General features: G+C 43.2%; 1 long non-coding RNA gene across 1 annotated transcript; it reads left to right on the top strand.

Annotated features, from left to right (window-relative positions):
• The first annotated feature begins 12,595 nt into the window (after positions 1 to 12,595).
• LOC117542477 lies at positions 12,596 to 19,387 on the top strand. Its single transcript, XR_004568443.1, has 5 exons — positions 12,596 to 12,759; positions 17,685 to 17,779; positions 17,870 to 18,000; positions 18,080 to 18,170; positions 18,747 to 19,387. It is a non-coding gene; the product is annotated as an uncharacterized LOC117542477 (long non-coding RNA).
• The last annotated feature ends 756 nt before the right edge of the window (positions 19,388 to 20,143 follow it).

The following is a 20,143-nucleotide window of genomic DNA, read 5'->3' on the forward strand; positions in this document are numbered from 1 at the left end:
TAGCTTGGAGGTGCACAATAACTGGGCTAATTAAAAAATAAAATGTTATGTCTCAAATGTCTAAACCTTTACAGTAGATTAAATAACCAAATATATTTGTATCCAAAAAAAGAAATAAGGCTGTAACCTTGCTGAGATACAAGTATAAACCATCCTGAGCTTAACCCCAAATGTTATCTGATTTGTATACTGTGTTTGATGGAGGGAACAATGTTTGAAAATATAAGAAATGTATCTGTGAAATTAAATATTTGAAAGATAAATTGTTTAGGCCAATTATTTATTTATATTTATCTTGACTTTGGCAAAAAGCCACACAGATTGGTCAGTGAGCTATAACATTAGTGAAAACAGACATCTCCCCCTGGTGCTGTATACTCCAAGTTCGGAACTGCTTTCCAGATGAACATCCAAACCCCTTTCACTACCTCCTCAACAGCCCTTTAACCTGCCTTCCAGTGTGGCCGTTTGGAAAAGTTTTACACATGTTGACCTTCTGATGTAGTTGGTGAAAAAGTAGTTTGAACAAGTTCTTTTTGAGTATACCTCTGTCTTTAGTCTCTGAGACTTGTCTCATATGCAATCCCGGTTTATCAGCAAAGCATGAGTGAGTGCTAACTTGTGGAGTGTCAGGCAAACTAAGGTAAACTTAAACTGTGTTTTTCCAAAACATGTTTTTTTCCATATTTAAAATGTTGCATACACAACAACTGGCACACTGACTGATGCATGAGGGACAACACAGTGTTTCTGTCGATCCAGCCAACAGACTCTCTCAGGGAGGTAAAGAGGGCTATAGTGGGGGGGTGACTGACAAAAACAAAGATGGCCTATCATTTGGTTTGCATTAGTGTATATTTATTCTGTTGAATTATCTGCCCACCAACAGAAACTAAACTAAATATTCAACAATGAAACACATGAAAGTGGCCGCCATCAGCAGAGACATCAGGAGGAAGAAAAATGTTACTAATGTATCTTCACAGCAGTGTATTTTATTCAAAGTAAAATGAATTAGCTAAATCCATGTTATGTTTTCTTACGAGAGCTTCACACAGCAACTAATGGCAGACTACACACTCATCATCAGGTTGGTACATTATAAATGATTACTGCCTTTCTTTCCAATGCTTTGCCTTGGGTGTGTGTGGTGTGTGTGTGTGTGTGTGTGTGTGTGTGTGTGTGTGTGTGTGTTGTGTGTGTGTGTGTGTGTGTGTGTGTGTGTGTGTGTGTGTGTGTGTGTGTGTTTGTTGGAAAAAAAACCTTGAATGACCATTCATTCAAATCTTGTCAGTATCTTAAAACCTTTATAATTAATACTACTTAGAAGTCGAGAAAAGAGAACATGTACAGCAGCGAATTGTTAAATAATTGAATGCATTGAAACTGTATACATTTTATTGCAACTGTTTCATTTGCATATCAAGAAGAGCTTTCCACTGCAGCCACACAGTGCCAAGAGGTTGACATTCTGTGAGTCTCAACTTGTTTTTCATCATGTTCTTCTTCACAGCCACCATGTTTCTCTCTGGGTGCTCCCTGTGGCAGGAAAACTCCATCTGTGTTTATTATATCTCATGCTCCACCTGGGAGAAAAGGGGAGTGTTCTTGTGAACAGATGTAGTGCAGTCTGTTAATGGTGGTGACACTGCTGTGAGAAATCATACATGTTTTCCCTGAAATGCAATGGTAAACAAAGAACTTGAATCCCGAAAAATAGTCACGTTTCAGTAGATGGTAATCTTTAAGAGAGTTGAAGGAATGTCCTATGCTGTGAGGAAATCTGGTTTATCTTAACTTTGTTTAGGTGATAAGCTGGGAGAGGAGAGGAGAAGTGAAGATGGGAGATGACCTGGGACATTGCCTCTGAAATATGGAAGCGGTTAGTGATGCAAGCAGGAATAAATACAGTCACTTCAATAACTCTTCATTTCACACACATGAATGCACAGATGCCCAGATTCACACACACACACACACACACACACACACACACACACACACAACCACACACAACACACACACCACACCACACACACACACACACACACACACACACACACACCACACACACACACACACACACACACACACACACACACACACCACACACTCACTCTGGCTGGATAAAATGATAACAGCCCATGCCCACATACATACATACACACACACACACACACACACACACACACACACACACACACACACACACACACACACACACACACACCCTGCTTCCATCACTTAAAGGACATTGCATCGATGTACATTCATTCCCATGGTGACAATCTAACCACTAAAGGTCTTAGCTCTAACCTGAACCTTAAACCACATGTTAACCCTAACATTTGAATGATTGACATTGTGGGGACTTGAGGGGTGGTTTATACAACACCAAAACTAATGGATCGACTTCTGAACACCATCTCTGATACATGTACAGATTGTCCCTGTACCTCCACTCTCTGATAGTCACTGAATCAACTGGAATGTGTGAATATATTTTTCTATTCTTTGCAATATGTGGAAACATTACTTTTTGTAGATGACATGCCATTCGACCTTCAACTCAAAACGGTATGTATAAACCACACAACCATGTCTAACATCAACCACAACCTTGACCTACATCTTTGGGTATAAATCTGCCTTTTTTTTTTAACTCAACCTTGACTTAGTTATAAGCTGTTGTTCTAGCCAGCTTTAAAGAGTGCTATGTTTTTCTGTTAAGTTACTGGTTCAAAATATTGCTGTTGCCACGTCACCTAACTGTGTATTTGTATGTGTATTTTGAAAATTATTTAACATCGTTTTTTTTTTATAATATTTTTTATCATATCATAACTTAGTACTTTTTAATGCATGTAACATATATAACATATGTAACATTAAGCTGTCTGTGGCTCTTTTTTCTGCTGTAATACGTAAATGTCCCCTCTGTGGGACTAATAAAGGTATTCCTGCAGGTCTCCCTTGAAAAAGAGATCAATGATCTCAATGGGATTTCACCTGGATAAATAAAGGTTTTGAATTGAATTGATTCTGATATAAGGTACATAAAGTGACCACGATTTTACCCTCAGCTGCCCAGGTGATAAAGTTAAAGCAATATTAACATACTAGCAACTTAAAATACACAAACATATAGCACCCATCAAATATTGGCCAAAAACAAGTCTTAAATTAAAAAGCTCTTTGAAAGATATGACCACAATGAGCACTCACACACATACAGAGTGAGAAGAGAGGCTGATGAAGCACCTGATCCTCGATCTATAAGGACCAGTGTCTCATTTGCATTTAAATTGAAGATAGGCCTACACCAAGTTGGCAGGATTATACAAACAATCAGCAATGATGAGGGGAGCAGAAACTGTTCCTGCCCAAAAGCAGGTGCAAAATTAGCTCTTTTGATCAATAATAGTTTGTTTTTGTTTTATCTAATGTTTGGACAGAGTGTTTGCCAATAATCTACTGTACACTAAACCGTCTGAACTGGGGTCGGTCGCTTCAAAACATCAATGAAGTAATGGGGCCTGGCAGACAGTGATGCATGTGTAACAGGCCCCGCATGCAGGGCGCGATGACAGATAGTATTCCTGCAAAACAGGAGAAATTATGAACAACCAAATTCTTAGCTGCTCGTTTGGCGGGTGTCACTAGTACTCACTACCCGATCCGTCCCCCTGCCCGATCTGTACTGCGCATGTGCGAGATGGTCCGCCATATTGGAGAACTCCGGACGGCAACTCAGGAAGGACACTTGACACAGTGGCTTTTGGCGAAGCTGAAAAATAAAACTCGAGAGAGATGAGTTATTGTTATTACAACGTGACTTCACTATTATTTAACAACTCTTTTTATGGGGTTTCTTTTATTTGGGGTTAAGTACATTGTCAAAATAAGTGAGAAATGGATTTAACTTCTGTTAGACAGCCATATGCCATACATTTTTGCATACATTCACAGTAAATATTTATTCAGTATGATAGCTGTCTAACAGAAGTTAAATCCGGGTAGTGACAGCGGGTCTTGCCAGAATGGCTAGCCAACGGCAGCTCCGTCTCCACATCAGTCCGTTTACGGCAGGCGTGAATCACAACAAACCCCTTTACGGCAGTGTTACCCTGCCATCTACTGCCCCCTGCTGTCCATCGTTAAACAGGTTTCTAAAATGATATTAAATATAAACATAACATTGTGATCACACACTTTGTGTGGGTCACACACTCCCCGACAAAGAAAAACGGCTCCCGACATTAACCATCAACCTCTTAACTTGTGCCCCTTCTCTTTGAACTTAAAACACTTATACACACTCTCACAAGGGCACTTCTTTAAATGTACAGGTGAATACAATATGTATGAGAGTGGGTGTAACAATCTTTCCTTCTCAATATGCATGTATGGCAGCATTACAGTGTAAGGCAGTGTCTGGTGTGTAGTGTAAGGCATAGGAACGGGCTGCATTCCCCAGAATGGCAGGGCTTGTACCGTATAGAGTCCCGCTGGGTCTGTAGGCCCACATGATCTGGAGGATAGCTGACCAAGGGAGTCATATGTCAGCATTTGAGGAGGTCTCCTGTCCCGTGTGGATTTCCTCACTGGCTCATCCTGAGGTGTCACAGGTCGGTCATAGCCATAGGGTACTTGTGCATACTCATGCTCTTCCGGTGCTTCAGAATCCACAGGCAGGTCTTCCTCATCAGTCCGTTCTTCTGGTTGTTCTTGTCTGGTTTCTCTCTCAGGTGTAACAACTCCATGTTGTTCTGGTGTATGATATCTCGATGGCACTCTATATCTATGTGGTTCAGGTACCCTTCTCGGACCGTCTGTGTTTCGCTGAGATCCAGAGCTAGGTTCAACATTCTGTGAGTTAAGTCCAGCTTGTGGGGGTACTCTTAGCCAGTATCGTACTCTAGGTGCCTCATCATCAGAGTTTTCTGAGTCACTGCTTTGTGATGTCCCTCTCTGACGTTATTTCTCAACATGATGACTCTTGTTCTTCGCTCTAGGTGGTAGCGGATTTCCTGTTGGTTCAGGCAAGTTTACAGGTAGGTCATTGACAACGTGTAAAAGATTTCGATGGAGGGTACGGATCTTATCACCACCTGTCTCAGGGCACACTTTGTACACAGGAATTTCACCAACTTGTTCTTTGACGACATACACAGTTTGTTCCCAGCCAGTAGGACCTCAATTTTCCAGGTCCACCTCTCACTCATGTTGCAGACTAGGACTCTATCACCAGGTTGGAACAACTCCCTTGATGTGACAGTCGTAGTACTTCTTGTTTCTTGCACTGGAGTGTTGACTGTTTTCTGGTTTAACATTCTATAATCAATGCATAACCTTAGGGATCCATCCTTTTTCCTGACGCAGACTACTGGAGCTGAGTACTGAGATTTGGACTTAACTATCCACCCTTTTACAAGCAGGTCTTGGATGTACTCTTTAACCTCTTTATAAAGGGGCTTGGGCACTTGCAGGCTGGGAATGCAACCTATGTCCCCATCATCTTTAGCAAAGGCTGCCGATTCCTCGTGTAACATCTGTTCCACCTTCATCTGTTGCTCATCACTCAGGTGGCTGACATCCACAGGTGGGTGCCACAGTGCAGAAGTGGGTTTGTCGCTGTTAGAGTGTGGTGATGTGGAAGAACTAGCTATATTTGCCTGGGCTTGATTGTCCTTGCTGCTTGGGTTGTCTGTCTCTATCACTCTATCAATGGTTTTGATGTTGCCTAGAACAGTACAGCTGGGCAGAGTCACAGCACTTCTGGAATGGTTTGACACAGGCACCTTTACGAAAGGTCTCTCTGTCTGTTGGATCGCCATTAGTCCTTCTCCAACACTCAGCTGTGCCAGTGGTGTAGCTTCTAGATTGGGTTCGAAAAGCACAAGTGAGTCAGATTCACTAATATCTACTGGTACCCTGCACTTAATATAAGCTACCTGGCCAGGATAAATAGTGACTTCTTTCCTGCCTATCTTTACTGCAGCATTCTGTTGTTCCTGTTTTTGCTCAGTCTTTATGAAACTCACCATAGCTTCTGCCATAGCACTGTCAATCTCCAAAGCACCAGTAAGCAAGTTGACAAGGATAGATATCACTTTGGGTCTACTTTCATGACTCCTAAAGAGTTCCTGGATGACATTAAAACCAACTATCGGTCTGTCTATTTTTATTCGACTCACTAGGAAAGACACTCGAATAGATAAGTCTGGATCATCGTTTCCCTGCAGGTTTACTACCACTTCAATCCATCCTTCATAAGGTACTGCATCTCCTGTGACAGCCGTCACGTAGAGATCATCCTCCATGAGTTCACTGAGGGGTCTAATATCTTGTCCAGGTAAGTATCTGTCTTTCCAAGCACTGTCTAGTATGCTCACATTGGCCACAGAGTCTAAAAGAGCGGTTATGGCGTAACCGTTCATGCTACATCTCAATAGCGACTTTCGGCCAATTAGCGGAGCTATCTTTTTGATTGGGTGTTGTTCGTTATTTTTCGGTGTATTGATAGGTGTATGACCAGCAGGTGTCCAACATGGCGAACACTGGCAGCAGCTCTCTGGCGACTATTCTCTTTGTATTCCTGTTTCAAGCGGCTCTTTGCTACGTGGTTGTCAAGGATGAGCGAAGCATGCAGGACCCAAACGGAGATTTCTCAGAAAAAACACCTTTATTTCAAGGCTTAAATGAAACAAACTTGGACAAAAACTATGGCCAACAGGGTGGAGGGGGTCTGGAGGACGGGCTTGGGCTGACAGCCCAGGGGCACAGCGAAGGACCCGGAAGGGGTCTCGGGCGGACGGCCCGGGGGCAAGGCAGAGTTCAAAAAGGGGGACTCGGGCGGACAGCCCGGGGGCAAGGCAGAGTTCAAGGATGGGGACTCGGGCGGATGGCCCGGGGGCAAGGCAGAATCCAAGGAAGAGTCAGGGGGCCGGGCCCGAGGGCAAAGACCGCGGCTCTCAGGGGGCCGGGCTCGAGGGCGAAGACCAAACAGCTCCGGAGGCCGGGCAGGATCCGGTGTCGGCAGAACAGGAACCGGAGCCGGTGGGACAGGCTTCGGCAGGAACCCCCACGGAAGAGGACCAGGAGTTGGCATGACCCCCAGCGAGACAGGTGACGGCGGGACCTCCAACGGAACAATACATGGCATTGGCAGAACCCCCGGCAGAAGAGTCGTCGGCGGGACCCCCAACGGGACAAGATACAGGGTTGGCAGGATCCCCGGCAGGAGCGTAGTCGGCGGGACCCCCAACGGGACAGGACATGGAGCTGGCAGGAACCCCAGCGAAACCTCCAACGGCACAGGACATAGGGTTGGCAGGACCCCCGGCAGAAGAGTCGTCGGCGGGACCCCCAACGGGACAGGACACAGGGTTGGCAGAACCCCCGGCAGGAGAGTAGTCGGCGGGACCTCCAATGGGACAGGACATGGAGCTGGCAGGAACCCCAGCGGAACCTCCAACGGCACAGGATATAGGGTTGGCAGGACCCCCGGCAGAAGAGTCGGCGGCGGAACCTCCAACGGGACAGGACACAGGGTTGGCAGGACCCCCGGCAAGAGAGTAGTCGGTGGGACCTCCAACGGCACAGGACATAGGGTTGGCAGGACCCCCGGCAGGAGAGTAGTCGACGGAACCCCCAACGGGACAGGACATAGAGTTGGCAGGACCCCCAGCGGAACCTCCAACGGCACAGGACATAGGGTTGGCAGGACCTCCAGCGCAACCTCCAACGGCACAGACATAGTATTGGCAGGACCCCCGGCAGAGGAGTAGTCGGCGGGGCCTCCAACGGGACAGGACATGGAGTTGGCAGGACCCCCAGCGGAACCTCCAACGGACCAGGACATTGGGTAGGGACTTGAGACGTGACTCGAGAGGGGACTTGAGAGGAGACTCGAGAGGAGACTCGAGAGGGGAACCAAGGGGGAACTAGAGAGGGGACTCGAGAGGGGACTCGAGAGGGGAGCCAAGGGTGAACTAGAGAGGGGAACCGAGGAGGGACTAGAGGAGGAGCTAGAGGAGGGACTAGAGGAGGGACTAGAGGAGGGACTTGAGAAGGGAACTCGAGAGGGGACTCGAGAGGGAACTCGAGAGGGAACTGGAGAGGGAACTGGAGAGGGGACTAGAGAATTGACTAGAGGAGGGACTTGAGAAGGGACTAGAGATGGAACTCGAGGGGTGACTTGAGAGGGGACTCGAGGGGGGACTTGAGAGGAGACTCGAGAGGTGACTTGAAAGGAGACTCGAGAGGTGACTTGAGAGGGGACTCGAGAGCGAACTTGAGAGGGAGCTTGAGAGGGGACTTGAGAAGGAACTTGAGAGGAGACTTGAGACGGTCGGTTCGCCAACAGAACACGGGGGGCTGGAGTCGGCCTGAATGCCGACAGGGCACGGGGAGCTGGTGTTGGCCGGTACGCCGACAGGACACGGGGAGCTGGCGCCGGCCGGAGACGAGGAGCTGGAATCGAAACCATGGCTGCTGGGGCCAGGACTGAGGCTGGAACCATGGCTGCTGGAGCCAGAACTGGGGCCGGAACCATGGCTGCTGGGGCCAGAAATGGGGCTGAAACCATGGGGCCAGACAAAAGGCGGTGAAAGACAGAACGGATGTTGCGCATATGCAAAGGGTGTGCAAAGGGGCGGTCCCCAGATGAAAACAATTCATTTTGAGTTGATCTGTCCTAAATACATTTAATAAGTGAATTGATTAAAGTAATTAGTGTTACACTAATAAACTATACTTAGGTTTATTTTTTAAATACAAATATTTAATAAAGCAAACATTTGTTTATTGTGTCAAGTCTAAGAAGGGCTTGAATCTTTTATGACCACAACTTTTCTTACAAATAGCTCAAATTTGTCATAACCAAACCGAATAGTGCTTTTGCACCTTATCGTATGTATGTACTGTATGGACGTATATACATTTCTTCGAAGTTTATAGATACATATATACCCATGTATATATTTTAATTTTATGTATTTTATTGCTTGATAATATGTAGATATGCACTGCCAGGATTGTTTTAATTTTAATTTGTTGTACCTGTACAATGAAGATAAAGGAATTCAATTCAACTTCAAATTGGTTGCTTGCATTCAAGTACAATTCTAAATATGCATTATATAACCATCTGGTCTGTGGTATTTAATATTTCTATTTTATACTTTATTTTTCAAATAAAGTTAAGATGAAAAAACTTGATACATAATGGATAATCTTCGGTTACGCTGCCACACTGTATGCTCTCATGTCTGTCCTTCTACAGAGATGCTAATGCTTTGATATGCCATGAAAGAGAATTAATATCACTTCAATTTTAGTAACACAGCTACCGGCAGGCAAATCCAACGATGTGATCAGATGAAACCCAGTTGAAATGTGAGCAGTGGTGTTCAAATTGATTATAATTAGAGAGAAACCAATCTGACAACAGAGCATGCGAACAGCAGCTGCTGCACACAAGCAAATCTGTATTCATGAATGGGTGGTGAATGTACAAAATCTCTCTTACACACAAAAACACTCACAAAAATGCTTCCTCTTTACATTCAAAACAGAAAGTCAAATTCATTTTTTCATCCAATTAAGTTTTCAGACACAAAGCCTCACTGTTGGTCTAATCATCTAATCAAAACAAACACAAGTATCAGTGACCCCCCACCACAAACACACAGCAACCACAGCCATAATGTACATTTCTGTCCATCTGCTGTATGGTAGCACGCTGGTGCTAATGATATACTGTATAGACTTGCTCTTTCCAAGAAGGGGCAAATGCCAGACTGTCACACATTGTGTTAAGACAGACAGCATAGAGCTTTGTTACTGAGGATCAGACTTCTACAACTCTTGTGATAAATGGGTAAAGTTTGGAACAATATTAATGAGGTGTATCGAGCAAGGAGTCTGCCCAACACAGGTGCATTGCTTGAGGAGTTTGATTAAATTGACTTATTGATGCCAGAATCGATTTGAACCTTTTCTGTTTTTTTTTGGTTATTTTTTCTCATTTCTCCCCCCTCAAGTCAGATCTCCTTTTCCTTTGCACTCTGTGTTCACACTTTTCCCCCTTACGTTTTGTCATGGCAAAGCTTAACAAAAAAAGAGGAAGTTTTACAAAAGGAAGGTGCAAAGAAAATCGGGAAAGTTGTGCATGCATTAGTTTCCTCTTCTCTTTGCATGTCTTGTGTGCAGTGTGATCATTCATGCCACAGACTGCAGCTCAGTCACCTTGCTTCCTGTGATGTATGAGACTGTGGCTCATTGAGCACAAACAAGGGAGACACTTTATGGAGGATTCAGAAAGGCTTATTCAAATGTGATTGATGATGAGATGATCTGATGAGATGGGATGAGATGAGATAGTTCTTCTCAGTCCTTTTTAACAAAAACTGATGACTTGCGGCTAAAGCACTTTCATCTGAGAGATGGGAGATGCCACCATGATTATCCTATTTTTGTATTCTATTATTTGTTGTGAAAAAGGGAAACCCAAAGCAAGTCAACGTCAAACAGGACTTTCTAATAAAAAAAGGTCTTGTTTGTCTCAGGATTCTTTTTCTTTAGAGTCTAGATTCTTCTTCAGGGACCTTCTGGTATTTTCAGCCTTCTTTTTGTCAGTTTCTCCTTTTCAATCCTAAGTGTCCTTCTTCAGGCTGCTGAACTGCATCATGGACAAAGCTCATGTCAGCACAATACCTTGAAGTGTGACAAAAGGACAAAATAAGACTAGTAGCTCTCGAAAAGCGCTCACTCAAGACTTGTAGGCAGAAGATGACATATTTGTATTATTCTATTCACTAAATGTTATCAGAACGAAATAGGGATATATTTTTCCTCATTATTAAGGGTCATTTGTCTAATGCAATACCATGTTGGGTGTGCATTGATGTAGGCATCACTGATGGTCATCATGGTAACAGATCTTTATTAGCATCACAGCTGGCACTGCTGCCTGCCATTTATATGGAGTATAATATTACAAATATGATTGTAAATTAATGTTCCAATACACTTGAGCTTTCAAGAGCTTTGAAATCCCTGTGGCCCTTCAGATCAGGACTAGGTCCTCCTCCTTAACAATACAAATATTGAAGTATTGTCTACATCATTTTTTAAACAACAGCAAAAATGGGGAGCAAGAAGTTGTACGAGGGCACAAAAGGGTGGAAAAAACTGATTTGCAGTGTTAATCAGAAACAAGGAGACGGGAGATCAATGAGTGCAATGAGTCAGTAGGGAAGGCAATTATTTGGGAGGGGGGGCACACTGAAGGGAGGCGAGGTGGGATGGAGAAGGGCAGGTAACAGACGAAAGAAAGATAGGCAAATATATATTGAATAGACTTAAAAAAGGTAGATGGATGAAAAGAATTAGAGAAAAAAGGGAGATATGAGAGGACAATGTTATTGGTTGCTTCCTTAAGTCACACACACACCCTGGGAGTGTAAAAAATGCATGTGTGCGATTATGCTGCCAGAACATGCATTCAAGTTATTCCCCGTAAATGAAAGAAATCTATTAGCTGTTGTGAGAGAGTTAGCCGAGCACCTTTATATGGCCAGATGGACTAACTGTCTGGCTGGTATAAGTAACAAGCTGTACGCTTCTTTTTGATTGGCTCTAATTATGATCTACTGCCGTGCCTCCCAGGGAATTGCTGACTGGGTGATGTGTGTCGTAGGTGTGCGCACACACTCGTCTGTGGAGAATCCAGAGTTTTCAGAGGGAAAACAGGGCAGGCTAAGATGTTAAGCAGGTGAAAAATAACAGGTCATTTCCAGGTTACAGAAAAGCTACTGCTTGCTGGCGGAGAATTGTCTAGAGCTGAACAATTACAGGGACACAAATTAAGACAGGAGATAATATTCCCAGCTCTGCCATTCAGTTTTCATTGTATCAAAACATTGCTATTAGCGTAGGTCTATAGCACCTACAACAAGGTCGTTCAGAACAGATAAATCACATGATTTTTGTTCTCAATACATTTTATTTGCTCAAATGTCCTTATTATTTGACATTTCTTAACCATGTTTGCCAGCACTGAGCCTGTTTTTCAGGTCTCAGGCTCGAAAAGGACATTCCCATAACAAATGATCATATCTTCCCTTCTAAAAGGGTTAAATTAATAATCTTTTTTCTCAAAGTAATGATAAACCTGTGATTGGATGTAGAAAAGTCAGAATCAATATAGATGTTTTTTATTTTAAAGAAAATTCAGATTGAACATAGTAAAAAACTGTAAATGATAGTGTCCGTCCAAAAATTATGTTTTACTTATAGTGAAAACTACCCTTGGATGATGGTAAGGTAGACTAAAAGGTTTAGGAGTCCAAAGTACAACATATAATAAGTACCCTGTATCAAGATTGATGCAAAACAAGTGACATTTGATCTTTTTAAAGAGGTTTAGCAAAAAAAAACACTTATGGGGTCATTTGGGTGCACTATAAAAAAGGATTTTGGAGGGTAGTATATATTATCCAAGCAAATCATTTAAATTGTACTCAAGGTATATAAGTGAGCATTGTTAGTATATTTGAATGGGTACATTCTACCTATACTACCTAATTTCTGACAGTACCAACTGAAACACAAACAATCTGGGTAAAATCTACTTGAAGACATTAGGCCCACACTGCCCCTTTGCGCATGCGTCTGCGGTGATTCTTGGCTGCAGGCCAGAGGAACGGTTCTCTTTCGCGCCTCCCTCCTCCTGGTGTGTGGAAATGTTGGAAGGTAAGATATTACTGTCTATCATGTCCTACATATAAATGTTCACGTTTTTTGAGGTTCATCACAAGACTTGTTGTCTGCTTGCTTCACTGTTAGACAAGGAATGTAAGTTTGTTCTCATCTATTACTCACTGGAAGTCGGTCACTGATGCTAGATAGCTGTAGCTAACATAGGAGCTAAGAGTAAAGCACTATGATGTTTAGCTCCATATTGTTAATAATTGTTATTACAGCAATAATGTGCATGTTGACGGCATGCCGTCTGAAATGAGTTAAGCGTCACGGCGACAGTTGTATATTAATGTAAGTTAACCAGCCAAGTTGTGTTTCACGTTAGCATCGTGTGTGCTTAGCAGAGAAGGCTATTGTTTGCTAGCTAAGTACTAACGGACCGTCCACACAGCGGCGTGCGTTGACGCTTGGCGGTGGGCGTGTCTGAAGCTTGGGGAGTCAACGCGACCAACAACCAATCACATAAATTTCCCGCCCCCGACATAGCAAAAAAGGAAAAGCCCGGTTCTTCTCCACTATTGCCAAAATGGATGCCAGTTTTGTAGCAAGGGTAGCACGGGCAAGTGTAGTAGCAAGGGTGGCTTTAGTGTATGCAATGTCTCGCAGGAGGCCATGTAGTGTGCGTCGCTGTTGGGTACATCCGATACTCAGAAAACGTCTGCAACGGGGGGAATACCACGTTCTTGTCCAAGAGCTCCGCCTGGATGATGTACTGTTTCAGCAGTACTTCAGGATGAGCAAAGACGTGTTCGACGAGTTGCTCGGAAAAGTGGGTCCACTGATTTCAAAGGCAGACACCCATATGCGTTTGTCAATCGGACCCGCCGAGCGACTCGCCATCTGCCTACGGTACGTTTTGTGTATTTCTACTTCTTTAACCTGACTCTGTATATAAAGAGAGAGAATGCATGCCATGGATGAATGATGAATGAAGTCTGTGATTTAGTTCAGATGGATGACATTAATTAAGATAGCTAGGTAAATACAGTATTGCTCCCCTGTGTACATGGCGTGTGTGGGGGGGGGGGGGGGTCTGTGTGTGTCTGTTTGTGTGTGTGTGTCTCTGTGGTCTGTGTGGGGTTTGTGTGTGTGTCTGTGGTCTGTGTGTGTTGGGGGGGTGGTCTGTGTGTGTGGGGTGTGTGTCTCTGTGGTCTGTGTGTGTTGGGGGGTGGTCTGGGGGGGTCTGTGTGTGTGGGGTGTGTGTCTCTGTGGTCTGTGTGTGTGTGGGGTGTGTGTCTCTGTGGTCTGTGTGTGTTGGGGGGTGGTCTGTGTGTGTGGGGTGTGTGTCTCTGTGTGTGTGGGGGGTCTGTGTGTGGGGTCTGTGTGTGTGTGTGTGTGTGTGTGTGTTTGTTGGGGGGGTCTGTGTGTGTGTCTGTGGTCTGTGTGTGTGGGGACATATACTTTTTTTTAATCATGTATATTATTTTTTTCTCAGGTACCTGGCAACCGGTGACTCATACAGGACCATAGCATTCAGCTATCGGGTCGGGCATGCAACCGTGGCTGTCATTGTCAGGGAGGTTGCGGGTGCCATCTGGACCGCCCTGCTTGAGGAAACCATGCCGGTACCACAGACCGAGGACTGGAGAGCCATCGCTGCTGGGTTCCAGGAGCGCTGGAACTTTCCGAATTGCGTTGGTGCCATTGATGGGAAGCACGTGGTGATCCAGGCTCCGGCAAATTCTGGGTCCCTGTACTTCAACTACAAGTCCACCCACTCCTTGGTACTGCTGGCTGTCGTGGATGCCCAGTACCTCTTCAGGGTAGTGGATGTTGGAGGCTTTGGAAGGAGCAGCGACAGTGGGAGTCTGCGGAATTCTGCATTTGGAGAGAGCCTCAGAGATGGCAGTATGCGGCTACCACCTGACACCGTCATCCCAGGAGCAGAGCGGCTCGGCCTTCTTCCCCATGTGTTGATTGGAGATGAGGCTTTTCCGCTGCTGGACAACCTGCTGCGTCCATTCCCTGGACGCCAGATCACACGCGAGAGGAGGGTGTTCAACTACCGCCTTAGCCGGGCCAGGTTGGTGGTTGAATGTGCGTTTGGCATCCTCTCATCTCAGTGGAGAATGTTCCGGCGTGTCATCACCACCAGCCCGGAGGTAGCAGAGTTGTGTGTGAAGTCCACCTGTGTGTTGCACAACTTCCTCCGCAAGAAGACGATAGGAAGGACATCACGCACACCTATCGCAGAGTCCACGGATGAAGCTCCAGCTAATCCAACCCTGCGTGATGCACCGAGGATGGGCTCCAACAACGCCACACGCAGATCCATCCAACTGCGGGAGGTCTTCTGCAGCTATTTCAATGAGGAGGGTGCAGTGCCATGGCAGCAGAATGTGGTGTAGGGTCACCATGGCTCTTTTAAGAGCCTCCAAACCAAAAGCTCTTTTAAGAGCTACCCATATTTTCTTTAAAAAGCAAATATTCCAAATGAGCCATTTTAAAAACAAACATTCCTAATAAACATGTTTCTTAAATTGATATTATGCATTGCTAACAACCTTTTTCCTTCAGCCCTGTTTTTACTGATAAACCACTCATGATTTCAACAGGTTTTCACATGAACAATTATACAGAAGACAGCACATTATACATCGACATACATGAAGCTTCTGTATCTTCCGTATGTTGTAACTGACAAACGACATGAACAAGTGAAGACACAGTATAGCCATAACATACTTTAAATAACTTGTATTTATAATAATGTATATGTAATATTGTGAGTGAAGTGTGTGCAGTGATGAGTGTAAAACATGTAGTGTGGATCAGTATGGCTGTAAATAACAAAAAAAAGTGATTAATCAGTCTTCCTCCTGCTCTGCTTCAAAAAATGCCTTATGAATGGCAAATTTCAGCCTTAACTTCTTTGCCATGGACATCCTTCGCAATGAAGGCAAGAGGCCCCGGAGAAACAACTCGTCCTCGTCCTCCTCCACCACTGGACGAGGTTGAGGTAGTGGCATGGAGAGAACAGGAGCGATGGCTGACAGCAACCCTTTCTCAAAGGCGGACATCTCCCTTCCCCTTCTCCTTTTTCCCCGGCCCTCAACATTATCCTCCTCCTCTCCTGTCTGCCCTGCCTCCGCTTGCTGGCTGCTGGCTGGCTGAGTCTCACCAAGGCTTTCGTCTAGCTGGCTTTGGCTCTCATCCTCTGGCACCTGGCTGGGGTCAGGAGTAGTACAGGGGGGTGGAGGCAGGGTTTGCCGGGGGATATTGCTGGACGTCTCACGGTCAATGAGAAATGGGGTTAAAAAACCCATCACTGCCGTGAAACGCCAGGGCTTATATCCCCCTGACGACCCTGCCCCGCTTCTTTTTGCCTCCTTCTCCCTAGCTTTCTCCTTCCGGAACCTGTCCCTCAGAGACTTCCACCTTGTCCTGCACAATTCCTCTAATGAAATGAAATAATAAAGTTAATTTGTTGAACTACTTGAAGAATTGACTAAATTATTCCTACATTAATGAAAAGCAAATCCCTTTATCACTGTCATTTGCATAAAAGGTTTTACATTTATGACATTAATGTCTATGGTGCTATTTTATGCTACATTCCATGCTGGCTAAATATACTGTCTATGCCTGCAAGCTGTCCATTCAATGTTAAAATTAAGTACACTGGATATATCAAATCAAGTTTTATTTATATAGCACATTTATAAACATTTATAAACGATTTTTGGTCGAGCCAAAGTGCTGTACATATAATAAAACTAGCCTACAGTAGAGACACGTTACAGCTAATACAACAGCACAGTTTGTTCAGAATATCATATATAATATAAACTCCCCAAACTGGCAAAAACCTACCAGTTCCACCCACTGTCTCTGCCACCTCCCTCCATGCCTGGCTCCTCCGGTTTGTATCCCGGTAAATGAACAGAGACTGATCATATAACACCGGGTGATTCACTACCGCTATAATTAATTTCTCCTCCATTTTTTGGAATATGAGGAAAAGACCTGCGTAGTCTCTCCCAGCATACACGCGGTTTGATTGGCTAGCGCAGATTTGCTTGAACGGGATTTCATTGGCTGACGCCTCCATCGAGGCGTCAAAAGTTGAACATTGCTCAACTTTTGACGCCAGCTACGCCAGCAATACTCCACGTCGCTGCCCAAAATGCAGTTCGGCTAAAAGTGACGTCACCCCATTCAAAGTGAATGGGCCGAAGCGTTGGAAGCTTCAACGCACGCCGCTGTGTGGACGGGCCGTAACAAGAACAGCGCGCGGAAGGCGGCATTCGTTTAAATCAACCTTTGAAGTTGGTCGTCCTCTATATAAGGTGTGTTTGTCCAATGTTATTTTCCACACAGTATCCAATGGTGATGCACACTGCAAAAATCAGTAGCCGTTTATTAAATAGCATGTCAGTTCAAGTAATATGACGAACTCTGACCCGGTTGAGTAGTATTGAGTACAGTAACGGTTTGCGGGGGACACATTCAAATGATGCACAATGCACTAAGTTGAAGCTAGCTTGTAGCATCTCTCTTAGTCTATCTAACGTCGGCCGTCAGTTTCCTCGTGTGTCTGTGTTCATATGAGCGTGCATGAAACGATAAATACTGAGACAACTATCTTGCGACTATCTCTTAGTGAAAAATAACCATCGTATATTATGCCAAACCACAGTAATAATGATTTATGATTAATTTGTATTTTTTGAGGTATAGCTGCAGCAATAGCCTATAGACTTATGTTTACATTAAGCTTACTGTATATTATCGTGAGGACTGGATAGATTACCACGGAGCAGAGCCAAAGCTCATTGTTATATATTTTAGGATTTTTCTACATAAAAATGTTTAATTGTGGTATTTTGTTGGTAATGTTCAGTGTAAGAAATGTGAATATAAGTGTAACATCCTCAGAGACGGCACCTAAGTCCTATGCATTTTAAATCCTGCAGACAATTCGTAGTGGAGTGGAGTGGAGGTGGTGACCCTCAGCCCACGTGTCAGTGTCTTCAAGGAGAGATGGCCTGGTTTATTCAATGAGGCTCAGGTGAGAACATTAGGTTTATTTTTTTTCCATTTCAACTCACTGTTGTCAGAGTTGTGAGTAATGAGTGTTGTCCCCTATGCTTTTTATTAGATCAAGGAGGAGTTCTGACACATAACAACTCTTTCACTGGAAGAGACTTTGATGCTGAAACTGGATGGGTACACTAACACCACTCGCTCCAGCTGATGCTGCTGCACCCTCTTCTGAGCACAATTGATGAGGTACATTTATTTAAATGTTTCATTCAAGAATATGAAAATGCAGAAATAAGTCTTCTCACTAAAATGCATTTCCTCACAGGCCCAGAGTATTGGAAAAAAGAGATGCAGTGGCCAGGTGTCTGATTGAAGACCTTGGGGAACGCCAAGAAGACCTTTTTCAAGACAGCCAGGTATGTCATTAAAGACTGATCACTTCAAGATTTTAACGGAGTTATTTCGGAGGTTGCTCTGATACCATTGTTTAATTTCTGTGATTAACCACTCTGACACCTAACAAATAAATATGCAATTTATTGCTGTAAATCTCTAAACATCTTATTGTTTTTATAAATGGTTTAGCATTCACAGGAACATGATTTAGGGATAATTTACTGATGTGCTTAGCTACTTAACATATACAACTACCTAAAAACAAAAACCTTATTTTGGTGTTAAAGTGAAATAAGATAAATAAAATCATGCACTGAAAAGTTATGTTTATGGGAAAGAATCAATTTAATGTCATTGATTAGATCGATGGGCAATTTGACTGGGCCTGACATTTTTTATATAAGTTAGAAATCTTGTTTTGTTTTTAATCGCTGCCACACATTTTTACAAATCATTTAAAAACAAAAAAAGTCAATCCCTGGTTTTATTGATTAGGCTTAATGCTAGACCACAAAGCCTATATTGTATAATAGCTTCTTGTTAATATGCCTAATTTAAAGTGAATATGCTTTTCTTTCTTTCTTTTCAACATGGAGGACGAGCATGACAACGCCGTGGACCAAACTATGAAGGTGCTTGTGATCCATGATGCCAGGGACGGGACCAGCAGATGTGTCTATTGTCATAGAGGGAGACAGAGTTTTGAATTTGTGTGGAAACCAAACAAAGACATGTGTACTGTTGATGGGATTCATCTACGCCCTCAACCTGGAATACCCCAACAAGCTCAAATACACATTTGAGGTATTCTAAAAACAGTTTTTGGAGCTTGATGGAGCCAAGCTGCTCAAAAAGGTCCAGAGTCGCAAATAAACAATTTGTTCTGAAGTGGATGTTGACTTGTTTTAGTGCCGAGTGACACAAACACAACATAATGAGATGTGGAATGTAATGGATGTGGAGAAACCTTGTTCTGTTAAAAGTGGACTGTTTACTGCCACGTAAAGGTTTTAATAGTTGAGTAAATTGCACTTGGAAGATTATGTTAAAAATGTTTACAATTTCCATGCACTTTACTGTTAAAACAATGTGATTGTATGACTATTTTGAAGATTCTGCTCAGTGTTAACAATTGAAATGCACTTAACTGTTTAAATAATCTCAATGTATGGCCATATTGCACTTATACATTTGGTCAATAAAAAAAACATGATCAATAAAATCTTGTGTGGCAATATATTGTTTACTGGTAACCTTACTAATAAAGTAATATTAATGTGTAATATGGATCAATTATTAAGTAAATAGCTGCCTACGATTAGGAGTAAATATTACTCCTTTATAAGTAATACGTTTTAAGTAATTGAGTTAGATTTTACTTAATTTCTTAAAGTAAGTCTTATATATTAAATATTAGTAACCTTTACCCAGCTGCCTATGATTGAGAGTAAATATTACTCATTTTTATGTAATATGTTTTATTAAGTAATTGAGTTAGATTTTACTTAATTTCTTAAAGTAAATCTTATATATTAAATATTAGTAACCTTTACCCAAAAGCATTGGGTAAAATCTACTCAAAAGAAGTGTGTGCAAATTGTTACCCCCATTTTATTGAGTAGATCTTATAGGTTGGTTTTTACAGTGTGGATTTTCCATATTTCTGGCCCCCCTTGGTCGATTTTGCTGATTGACATCTCTTTCTAACCGTCAGAGCCAATGGAATCGAGGGAAAGTTCCCCATACACACACATCTTACAAAATAAGGAGTGAGAGAGACGCGTAGAAAAACCGGAAGCTGCGCTAACCTCTGGTAGACTAGCAGCTAATTTTTCTTCTCTGATTTTTGCATAAAATGGAATTATGGATTATCAATAATTTTTTCAAAGTGACAGACACATTGCTATAACCTATGAATTAACCTTCAGCCGCGTTTTTTCTCGTTTTAATGCTATTGAACACGACTTTTGATCAGAATAACAGCTAAGGTGAG

This window comes from Gymnodraco acuticeps, unplaced genomic scaffold (assembly GCF_902827175.1).
Source record: "Gymnodraco acuticeps unplaced genomic scaffold, fGymAcu1.1, whole genome shotgun sequence".
In the NCBI taxonomy this organism is placed as follows: Eukaryota; Metazoa; Chordata; class Actinopteri; order Perciformes; family Bathydraconidae; genus Gymnodraco; species Gymnodraco acuticeps.